Raw genomic sequence first — 11,199 nt, 5'->3', positions numbered from 1 at the left:
CATGCACTTTGCAGCCTCTTGCAGTGTCGAAGCGACGTTTACAACCTGAACATACACAACTCTCGTCATCAGAGACCGTAAATGATCTGTTATTCGCCGTAGACACTAGATCAGCAACCACTGACCTCTCGTCGCTGCTAACTGTCACAAGCTCAGCCTCTGCTGAACTTTTCAATCTCAGTTTCTCTGCAGCTAGTGTCTCGAACCAGCCCCCATTCTTCTCTTTGCCCACCAGCACCTCCCTGCCAATGAGTAGTCGGGATTGGTTTTCGGCCTCAATGAGAGTTCCAAAACGGCCTTTGTGGTTTCCTGTAAGAACTTCAACGTTTTTTTGAGCAATGGGTACACTGGTTTTGGATTTTTCGCATTTAACACCCATAATTTTTGTCTTCCCAAAAATGATCTTTAGGCCAACAGCCTCGGCTGAAGATTCAATTCTGTGTAGATTTGCTTGAACTTCGGAATCAGAGACACCCAATAGGGCAACATCATCGGCGAGGTCAAGATCAGCAACACAGCGTCCAATGTCGATTCCTCCTCGAACTGAATTAGCCAACACATAGTTTATCACAAGGCCAAAGAGAATAGGCGGCCATACATCGCCCTGGCGGACACCAGTTTTTACGTCGAACATCTGGCCCTTCTCGCCCTCTGCATTGACGCAGCACTTGAAGCCTTCGTAACTGTTGCAGATGACATTCACAACTTTTTGTGGGAGCCCGTAATGTTTCATTATCTTGTACATTATCTCGCGGTCCACCGAATCGAATGCAGCAAGGAAATCAATGAAACAAAAACTGACATCCAATTGGAAGGCCGTGCATTTCTCTAGTATTTGCCTCAACGCAAACAATTGGTCAGTGCAGCCCCTGCTCTTTCGGAATCCGCATTAATCTTCTCTTAGCACTTGATCAAGTGAATCTTTGCATCTGTTCAGGATGATTGATGCAAAAATTTTTCCAGGTACCGAGAGCAGTGAAATTCCGCGATAGTTCCCACACTCAGATCTTTTTCCTTTGTTTTTGTATAGCGGGACAACTTTTGCTAACTTCCAGTCTTGTGGAAAATTTTTTTCAGTCCAGCACTTGTTGACAATGTCCCACAGCCATTCAGCGATTCCATTATGCGACTTTAGCATTTCGGCAGAAATATTGTCTGGTCCACTTGCTTTACCGTTTTTCAGTTTACGGACGGCATATAAAACTTCATCAAACCGAATTGGACTTAGGTCTATTTCAAGACTCTCGGATGCCTCCACTATGCTCAATACAGAATTCCCGCTTGTCGTGGCTGGATTTAACAGATGCTTAAAGTGCTCGGTCCAAAGTTCCAACCTTTCTTCTTTTGTTTTCAGAGGCTCGCTTGTGGTTGAAACTAATTTACGTATATGAGGACTCCACTTCCGGCATAACTGTTTTGACTCCCCAAACACTTCTTTTTCAGTTTTGTCTTTCAGCCACTGTCTTTTGTCAGATCTTAACGCTTTTCGTACTTCTTTGCAGCAATTAGTGAACACTTACAGCGCCTTCGCGCTACTATGCTTCCTCAACTGTAACTCGGCCCGTTTCCTAATACTACTACTACTACTACTACTACTACTACTACTACTACTACTACTACTACTACTACTACTACTACTACTACTACTACTACTACTACTACTAATACTACTGCTACTACTACTACTACTACTACTACTACTACTACTACTACTACTACTACTACTACTACTACTACTACTACTTCTACTACTACTACTACTAGCTGTGTTTTTAAATACGGTAAATTTTAAGCACTCCTGTGCCATGAAAATGTCGGTTTTTATTAAGCTATCAGAAGAAGAAGTCAACTAATTTATATCAATGACATCGACGAATTCTCCTCCCAATGATAACAACTCTTCAGTTTTACAAAATGCCAACGAAGCCCAAGTTTTATTCGCAAAAGTTATTGATCGGGTTGTCCCATCTTGTTACCTTCCCAAAGACTTGAAAAAACACAATTTCAATTCATTTTCAGAGAAATCAAATCTTGGTTGAGAATCCGATCGACATTTCCTTGATGACAAGGATTCCCCAAAACACAAACAAATCAACAACCACCAAGTTAAAATTGGAAAAATGTAATGTGTAGTCTTCATTTTGAAGTCTGTAAAACTGTTTATAGGAACGAACACTCTAATAACTAGTCCGGTTAGAATGAAGATAAGTTGTCCTAAGTTATGATGAGCCACTGAGAATAGGCTTTGATCGGTTCTGGGTATCAGTTGATTGAAGTGGGGATGTTTTCGACGCGGTTTTTTCAAAAGCAATAACTCTTTCAATAAGAAGCTACTTTCAACGGCAGTTACTTTGTCAAATAATTCATATGAAGATGCCATTTTAGCTGTTAGTGTAGATAGAAAATAAAATAAAATGTTTGGGCATGGAACAAGGACTGTATGTTTTGCACAATGAAACGTGCGTTTGGAATTAAACAGCTAATGAAATATGTTCGCTTAATATGATAATTGAAAATTGCACTATTAAAACTATTAACCTAAGAAAAAGTTTTGCACGACTCAATTCGACGAGAATAGTTTGAATTCCCTCTTCGGTTTATTTCGATGGCTTGCATCCCGTGTGTTTTCTGCTTCACGCAAAAAAATTTTTGTGATAAAAAACACATTAAAAATTTTTCTGAAGAGTATCACATTGAAGCCATCAAAATTGAGATCAAGAATGTCAACTTCAAGCCCGTAACTGTTTTCAGCACTTACTTAGCCCAGTTTAAGGAAAAGCGGATATACGGAAAGTTAAGAGATTTATTTTTTAATTAAAAGTGTGCTGGCTTCTTAACTGAGAGAGTTACAGATTATATGTTTGATATGTTACAGGTTATATTCGGACTCTTAAAGAAAAAAAATTGATGATGAATGGCGGAAAATTGCCGAAATGAAAGATATATTAAGAAAAGGTTTGTAGAAACAAAACGAGGCAACGTGCTCAATCAGAAATTGCCGAAAAACAATATAAATTCCATCTAAAAATTTTTTGAAAATTTTTGAGCTTCCAGTTGCAGTTGAGGCTCTCAAAATAAATTTGACAAAAATGAAAGATTGACAATTAGGGAAACAACGAATTATTTGAGATCAAAAAATAAATTGATCAAGTACCATCGAACATAGGAGGAGACAAAAAGTATCAGCACTGCACAATTTACCAATTGTGTAAATATGAAGACACACACTGATGCATCCATACAGTATTGTTTTTCAAATATAAGCTTATGCCTTTCAACGTTATCAATGATCAACTGGTTAGTGGAATGATTGAAAAATCGATTATTTCGTGGGTACTTTACCTGTCCTTGTTTTTGGGAAAAGAGCTCTTTTTTGTCGAAGAATGGTCTTAGCTCCCACTCGAAAACCTTGCCTCTCGCTCTCTTACTCATGTGACTTCACAATAAAAAATGAGAGTTCGATTTCTCAAACAAATCTGCTGCATTTTGATTTTGGCGACGGTGGCGTTGGGATCCGAAATTTTTTCTACGTCTTAAACCTAACATTTTGACGAACGTTTACTGAATAAACCGAATCTTCTAAAACCGAACATACCTAATCTTTCTAGCGTCTAAAAACAAGCATACCAAATGTTTTCTCAACTTTGAAAGCGACAATACCGAACAAACCTAACAAACCGAAATTTTCTTATTCTGGAGACTTTTTCCAAATTTTTATTGTTTTTTTTCGGTCTTCTCAAATAGGAATAGATATTTGGGAACAGCTGGTTTGTGTATCAATTTATTGGTCTGCTGAAAACATGTTAAAGAACTTCATTGTTTACACATGCTTTAGAAAATAACCTATATCGCTGTTTTCATACTACACTTGTGAGAAGCCGTGCTGTTAAAACTGCGAACAGGACAGTACTAAACCATTCTGTATTTCTTGCCTCAAAACCTGACTTTTGTCGTTTAGAATAAAAACTTTGCCTATTGTTTGGCATATTATATTAGGGAAATTTTTCATTATCACTTTAGAGTTTTCTCATTCGCAAAGTTTTACTTTTCTCAATCTTTTGACGATGATTTTTGTTCGATTTGTTTATCATCGAATTTACAGAATCAGAACCCATGTTAGTTCAGAACCGCTGAAATACAAGTTCATCATACATATCCTTCACTCAAGCCAAGTGTCAGAATTTAAAGTTGCTTAGAGTTTAAAAAATTTCACTATCTTGAAAAATTTCAATGCGTGAAAAAATTCACTACAGGGAATTTTAAAAATTCACTACTGTGGTTCTTATCGTTTCTAATTTTTTGGTTAAATTCTTGTCCGGTTATACTTTGAGGGATTTTTCACCATCAATTGTGTGAAGTTTCACATAATCTATCCAAGTTCCCTGTTCAATTGAATGGCCATTAGAGTTTATGCATTAGCCCAGCATAACTTCTACTTTGCTTCTCTTTCATTTCCGTATGAATCAACAATACAGTTATTGTTGTGAGTTTTTATATGACTTATAACAATCAGTTTTTTTTCACGTCTCAACTAAAAACACGACTGCCGAAGCCCTGAAGTGCTTTGAATTTTCGATAAAGTCTGAAATGGTTCTTCACTGTAATTCCAAATGACTAATATTCTCTTCAAAACTACTGGCAGCTCGGTTGCTTAAAGGACTGTACCTCTAAGTCTGATTGAGTACAAAGACATCCAAACTAAAAATCTCTGTTCAATCACGCACTGATGCCTGTAATGCTTCAATCAAATGATTTTATTCTTGCTAAGTCAACATTTTTTAAACCTTGCCGTTCTCACTACCTAACAAAGGTTAAGAGAAGACTCGACTTGATGGCGAATGAATTTACAGTCAGTTTGAAAGCCAGTTGATCTTTGAAATAGCTTCTAAATGTTCTAAAAACAATATCTGTACACTATTCGAACAATATGGTTATAATAATTAAAACAAACAATATTTAAATTATTGTTACTCGCTTCTGATTGGTTGATCAATTAAGTGATTAAAGTCAATACATACATAGTAAATGCGAACTTAAAAAACACTTTGCTTTGTTTGTTTTTTAATTCAGTTCGCAAAATTGGGAAAAGCAGGCAAGTATTAGGTCCGAAATTGTTAGAACAATCTAAAATTTTGTCAGTTTTTATGAGCTTGAGTTTTTTAAAAGAACAAGAAGAACTTATAAAAAAGCAAAGAAAGGCACTCAAACTCTCCAATCAGTCAAGCAAATTTTCTGATATTAGGTAAATTTATGAATATGATACACTCTGTAAACTTCTTTTCATAGCGAACAAACGTACGGTCAGCTTTTAAAACTTAGATTTCATTTCAAATGTACAAATGTACAGAAAAAGAGCTCTACGACGTTTTTAACTGCAATACAGTGTAAAAATTGCATAAAATACAAGAGGATGGTACATATTACCGCTATCAAGAAATTTTGTAACAATTGATTTCTTATCCAAGTACACGAATCCTCCTCTCTGTATTTCTCAAAGCGTTTCCAGTATGAAAAATTCAGATCCTTCTGGGGCATTCTAGGCATTTCTTTCCCAACTGCCCTTGAAATGATATTGACAACAAATGCCGTTCTGGAAAAGACGTTCAAATACGGATTCTTAAGGCGGGTCTTTGGGACAAACAAATTGTTTCGGTCGCCTCGTCGCGTATTCTTCTATACCTGGTTGAAAGAAGTTGCTGATATTGATGCTGTAGTTGCCTCTAGAGATTGAAATGAGCAAAAAGATGTCATAAGATGACATTTCAATAAAAAAAATTTGGTAAAACTAAAACAAAAGTTTTTGAGTAAATCTTGGCAGCTGTAATATGCTTTTAGTATTCTCTTTCTACCATTTTTTAAACTTCTTGCAATAATATTTTGGCGTTAATACAGTGGGACGCAGAAGAACAGTAAACAGTTACTGCCTCCATATAGCCAATGTATGCATTTATTTTATTTGTCCAATTTTGGAGAGAGAGCTGTTATTCTTCTGTCTTTTTTCGTTAGTATCTTCTTGCATTTTTTATTGCTACTTGTCTTCAAGAATAATAATTTTATTATAAAACCTAGATCCCTTTTGAGAAACTGCTCATGTTACTAAACTTCCGTTTTACTCCACCTTGAAACCATCTAGTTTGCATTTTTTTAGTCTTAAGAATTTCACATAGAAGCACTATAAAACACTTGGAACAGGATTAGCTTGTTATGGTGTAATCTGTAGATACAGCTCTATAGTTGTCCGCATAGCCGAAGTACAGTTATTCATTTAAAGTGTCAGTGAGATAAAAATCTTGGATTGAGTTAAGAGACCCGGGCAAAATTACAATTTTTAAAGATTTTCCGCGGATATTTTCGACATTTTGTTTCCTTTGGCTAAGATAAGATTCGATTAAGCTGAGTAACTTGCCTCCGGAATCACTGTTCTTTTCTTTTTTAAAGACATTGTGGGGTACGCAGTCAAACCAATTTTGGTAGAGCTAGGTAGAGCACCGCTAGATGAGATATCGCTTGTTGTTCGAGAAATTTGTATATTCGCTGCAGATCTGTTTTTTTTAGAGTCGAGCTGTAATTGATGCAGTTGAATTTCAACTTTTTCGTAGATAAACTCAAAAAAAAATTTAAAATATTTTGGATAGGTAGGTTGATAGAGTTATAGGTTGGTATCTGTTTATTTGGCTTTTGTCTCCATCTTTTAATACATTGAAAGCTTTGCGTATTTTCTCCTATAATGGATATATACCTTTATTTGTGAACGTTCGAAAGATTAAGAAGTATTCCCTCAGAGAGGGAAAGAGAGAGAGAGAGAGATAGCTGCTTCAGAGGTTAATTTCTTAGGCCATGTGGCCCAATAATTTGGCTTAAATCTAGGTTTTTTTGAACATTACTGATCTGAAGTTCTGTTAGAATTATCTTGTTGAACTTAAAGTTCGGATAGATATCGGCGCTTTCTAATTAATGGAAATTTGAGAAGAAGCTTGCACAAAATAAATAAACGTTTTTCATTTTTCGTTCTCGGGTATTGAATTTTTTTGTATCGCATCAGGGACAGAAGGGGTGGAGTTTCACGTATGTTTCTAAAATTTTTCTATATCACGCTGAATGTTTTTGCACGCAACACGTCTAGTTCAATGGTTTTTGGATCTTTCTGCCAGGTGACTCATTTTTGTACTGATGTTATTAAGTTTGACAAGTGTGCTTGCATTTGTGTTTCTGATATTCCTGCGTTCAATTTTTTTTGATCCATAAAATGGGATATTTTCGGACTTATCCCGGAGGGTAGAAATTTTCTTGTGTTTAGAAAGACTAACCTTGTTGTTATATTTGAGAGAAAATTATCAGTTTTCTCCTATATCCTATTAAATCATTCTCTCCAGTAATTTTTATGTTTTCATTGATTTGAAGAATCTGTTATAAGAGAAGTTGGTGGAAGGGACAATTGGGGAGGGACTTCAGACACATTATAACTATTGAACTACGATCAGCGTTCAACAGCTTTCAGGAAAGCTGTTGTAATGTTGCAGGGACCAAAATTGAGTTCTTATAACAGATTCTTTTTATAACTGTTGTTTTTACTTTTTGGTTAACTTTAAGTCGTTATTAGTGTCCATATTGTGAGTTTTACAAGCCTGCCTCCTTGTTTTTTCTACAAATTTGTAAAATTGCATTTAAAAATGGGTTACTCTGTGTATGTTCATAAATAGGCATTTTTCAGCAAGGCAACGAGTATCATAGTAATTTGCTTTCACGATTGCGTTGACGAGAGAAATTTACTGACACATTTAAGCAATTTAAAGAAGTTTTAGTTTAATTGCTTTGAATTATTGACAATTCTGGTCAGTTCACTTTTTGAGTTTTACTCAACTCAATCCAGCGTGTTCCCCATCTTGTTGATGTAACTCGATGTCTCAGTTTTGCGGTTCAGATGCTTAATACAGATTTTGATCCAAACGTTTTTTTCATCTAATTGATAAATATTCTTCGATTTTTTTTCTGGACTCAGCTCCTTGTTTTATAATAATTTTTTGTTGAAGTTTTTAAGTTTGAAGTACGATGACAATATAAGCCTGCAATCCCAGAAATTGTTCACTCTGGGCATTAACAATCTCGTTTTCTTGTCATAATAGTTTCTTGTTGTCTCAGGTCTTGAATTTGATAACTGGCCGGAGGATGAATTAAAAATTCAGGGACAACATTTAGATCAGCTTCTGCTCTATCTCGAACGTGATGATTTTGATTTGTGTAACCTTTTAACACGGTTACCATCGCAATTTTTGGTTTACTATTGGGTTTAGAGATTACAATTAAATTGTAACGTTTTGAGTGGGAGACAATTTTTCTATATTTTTGATTTCGTTTTCGGTTTGATTTTCTCAGATGTCTTCCGTGTCAAGATGTCATGTTTTTTATTGTTACAAAATCGGGATAAATGAATAAATTGTTTTGACTCAATTGACCTAAAGTGATAAAACTCACCTAAATTGATGCCCTGTTTGAAGGGCTAAACGCTTCGTGTTTTCACGCGCATTGCGTCTCCACAAGATGAACAGTGCTAGAAACTATTGGATGATTATGAACTTTCACAGATCTTCTGATTTGTCTTTTTGTCAGTTGTGTTTAATTTAATGACTGATGGATTGAAGTGATGAATTTACAGTAAAAAAGAATCGATGTGATCCACTTTTCAATTGCTTGGAAAATTGGTGTGACCTTTTTAGAAGACTCATGGCAAGCAACAATCAATCTAAGACATACAAATTACCTAAGGTGAACTCTCTAAGTATATGTTAGAGTATATTTCATGGAAGCCTAAGGCAATTAGAGCTCAAAGCCGAGGGCGCATATACATAGGTGTTAATTATTTAAGATCAGTTTTGTACCGAGCTGTGCTGTAACTGAAATTGCGTTTGCTGCTCTCAAAAAATGTTCCTGACTTAGATGTAGAAATCTCCGTCGATTTCGACTGTGGAGCCAGTTATCTAAATGGACAGTTTTTACGGGTTAATTCTTTTCAGTGCCTGAGAATTTTGGACCAGTCTGCATCACTAACCAACTGACCAGCGAAAAAAGGCGAGCGTTTCTTTTCACTACTTATCAACGCTCGCAATCCGTGAGGTGATATTCACCTTCACGGACGGTAGTTATTGCATAATAGTAATTGAGTGGTTTGTGTGGCAAGCTAGTGATTGATCAGACAATGACACTACTTTCGGTTTGATTTTCGGTTTGATTTTCGGTTTGATTTTATTAAACTTATTAAATAGTATGACAAGGACAAAGTCAACCAGTAGTGGTTCAGACTTAACATGTCCTCATTGCTCGTCAACAATTGATGAAACTACAAATTCTATTGGATGTGACAAATGTGGTTGCTGGGTACACCACACATGCACAAAGATTCCAACTGAAGCGTTGACATACATGTCCACCGAAGGCGTCTTCTGGTTTTGCAATGATTGCACTAAAGCCGTGAAGAAGCTTGTGAGATTGAAGACAACCACAGAGATGGAATTCAAGGAAGACATAAACAACAGTCTACAGGAAATCAAATCGACACTGTCAGACTTGAAAGCTAAGTCAACTCACTCTATAATTCCTCCCCAACTCAAATTGCCTAAAGTCAACACTGAAAGTTCCCCAAAGATAGATACCAGTTTGGAAATTAAAATTTCGGGTATACCAGAATTTTCTTCGCAACCAAATTCAAAATATTCGGACATTATGCAGCATGAAATTAAAGAGACTCTGCGAATCATTGATTTTCTTGGAGAAAATGAAAACACAGTTTCCAATATCAGACGATTGGGTAAGTTTACCAAATCAAGTTCTAAACCAAGATCGCTGTTAGTGACTTTCAACAATTCCTGGACGGTAAGAAAATTGCTTGCAAACGCTCACAAAATTAAGTACTATAATCAAGACAAAGGAACAACGATCTTTGTTAGCAAGTCTCTGACCAAGGAAGAGCAAATCAAAGAAAAGGAATGTCTAATCAAACGATACAAACTGATTAACGAAGAAGGATACCTGCGCAACAAATTTCGAATTTTCAACCAAAAACTGTACTATGATGGGACTGAAATTGAGGTATCTCAATGGTGACTAAATGTGAAACAAGAATCCGAGGAATATCTCGAGTCGTTTGTATTCAAAGTACGTAGCATAATCAATCGAGATAAACGCACCAGACTTGCTAACTACGTGAATCTGAAAAGCGTAGACTTCTTCATGCTTACTGAGACTTGGCTTCATTGCTCATTTCACGATAACGAGCTATTTCTTCCCAATTACGCAATCTTTCGATCAGAAAGAAAAGCTGATAATAATACATCAAAACACGGAGGTGTTTTGATTGCTATCAAGAATACTTTTGTCTCTAGACAAATTCCTCTTTATTCAAATATTTGTGGAGGCGTGATAGCATGTTCTCTCTGTTTTAATTCTCGGGATATTTTACTTGTGTGTTTTTATGCCCCCCCGATTTCATCATGTATTACTCAGCTAAGAACTCAGATACACAGAAGTTTGTTGACCTAATTAGCTTTCACAGCTTTCAGGAAATCATTGATTTCCCTACTGCAGCATCAGGTATTCTGGATCTCATCTTAGTAAACCCAAAAACAGAAGTTATATACTGCAAGAAAATTAATCTGGACATCAGTCTGTTATCGAATCATGATGCAATTGCCCTTAAAGTTAGAGTCAGAAACCTAAGCTCCTCATATTTAAGAGAAACAAATTCAAAGATAGTTTACAGCTTCTGTAAAGCTAGATTTGATGAAATGAATAAACAGATAACTGAATTACCTTTTCATGGCTTTTGTTGGAGTAACATTAATGTTCTGCTTGAACAGTGGTACGATTGGGTTAGACCAATAATATTTGAAAACGTTCCAAAAAGGACAATGCATCGATCTCAATTATCACCGTGGATTAAACCGCCGACGTCAAACGCAATTAAACGCCTTGAAACAGCTAGAAGGAACAATGCAAACAATATGAAGAAAATAGCAATGCTAGAGGGCATTGCTGAAACGCTGATTGAAGAAGATAAAGCTGAGTATGAATCAAATTTAGCGGCATCCCGATCAACTGAAAAACTTTTCAAATACTACAGAAACTTCAAAGCGACCGCGATTCCAAATTCTGTCTCCTTTAAGAACGAAATTGCTAATGATCCTGTTCGTCAATGCTCTCTTTTCT

The 11,199-nt window shown here is 36.0% G+C and overlaps 2 protein-coding genes across 3 annotated transcripts in view; one reads left to right on the top strand and one right to left on the bottom strand.

The window, feature by feature from the left end:
- LOC142336036 (uncharacterized) overlaps nucleotides 1–11,199 on the bottom strand; it is a 421,548-nt gene that overhangs the window by 389,400 nt on the left and 20,949 nt on the right. The window lies entirely within an intron of this gene.
- The window catches only part of LOC142336038 (S-phase kinase-associated protein 1-like), a 42,624-nt gene continuing 40,669 nt past the window's right edge, over nucleotides 9,245–11,199 (top strand). Inside the window, exon 1 of the mRNA XM_075384530.1 lies at nucleotides 9,245–9,261. The gene's annotated coding sequence lies outside the window, so the exon portion shown is untranslated. The remainder of the gene's footprint in view (nucleotides 9,262–11,199) is intronic.

Source organism: Convolutriloba macropyga, chromosome 3 (assembly GCF_964194025.1).
Source record: "Convolutriloba macropyga chromosome 3, txConMacr16.3, whole genome shotgun sequence".
In the NCBI taxonomy this organism is placed as follows: domain Eukaryota; kingdom Metazoa; phylum Xenacoelomorpha; order Acoela; family Convolutidae; genus Convolutriloba; species Convolutriloba macropyga.
This window is presented reverse-complemented; position numbering and strand designations above follow the sequence as displayed.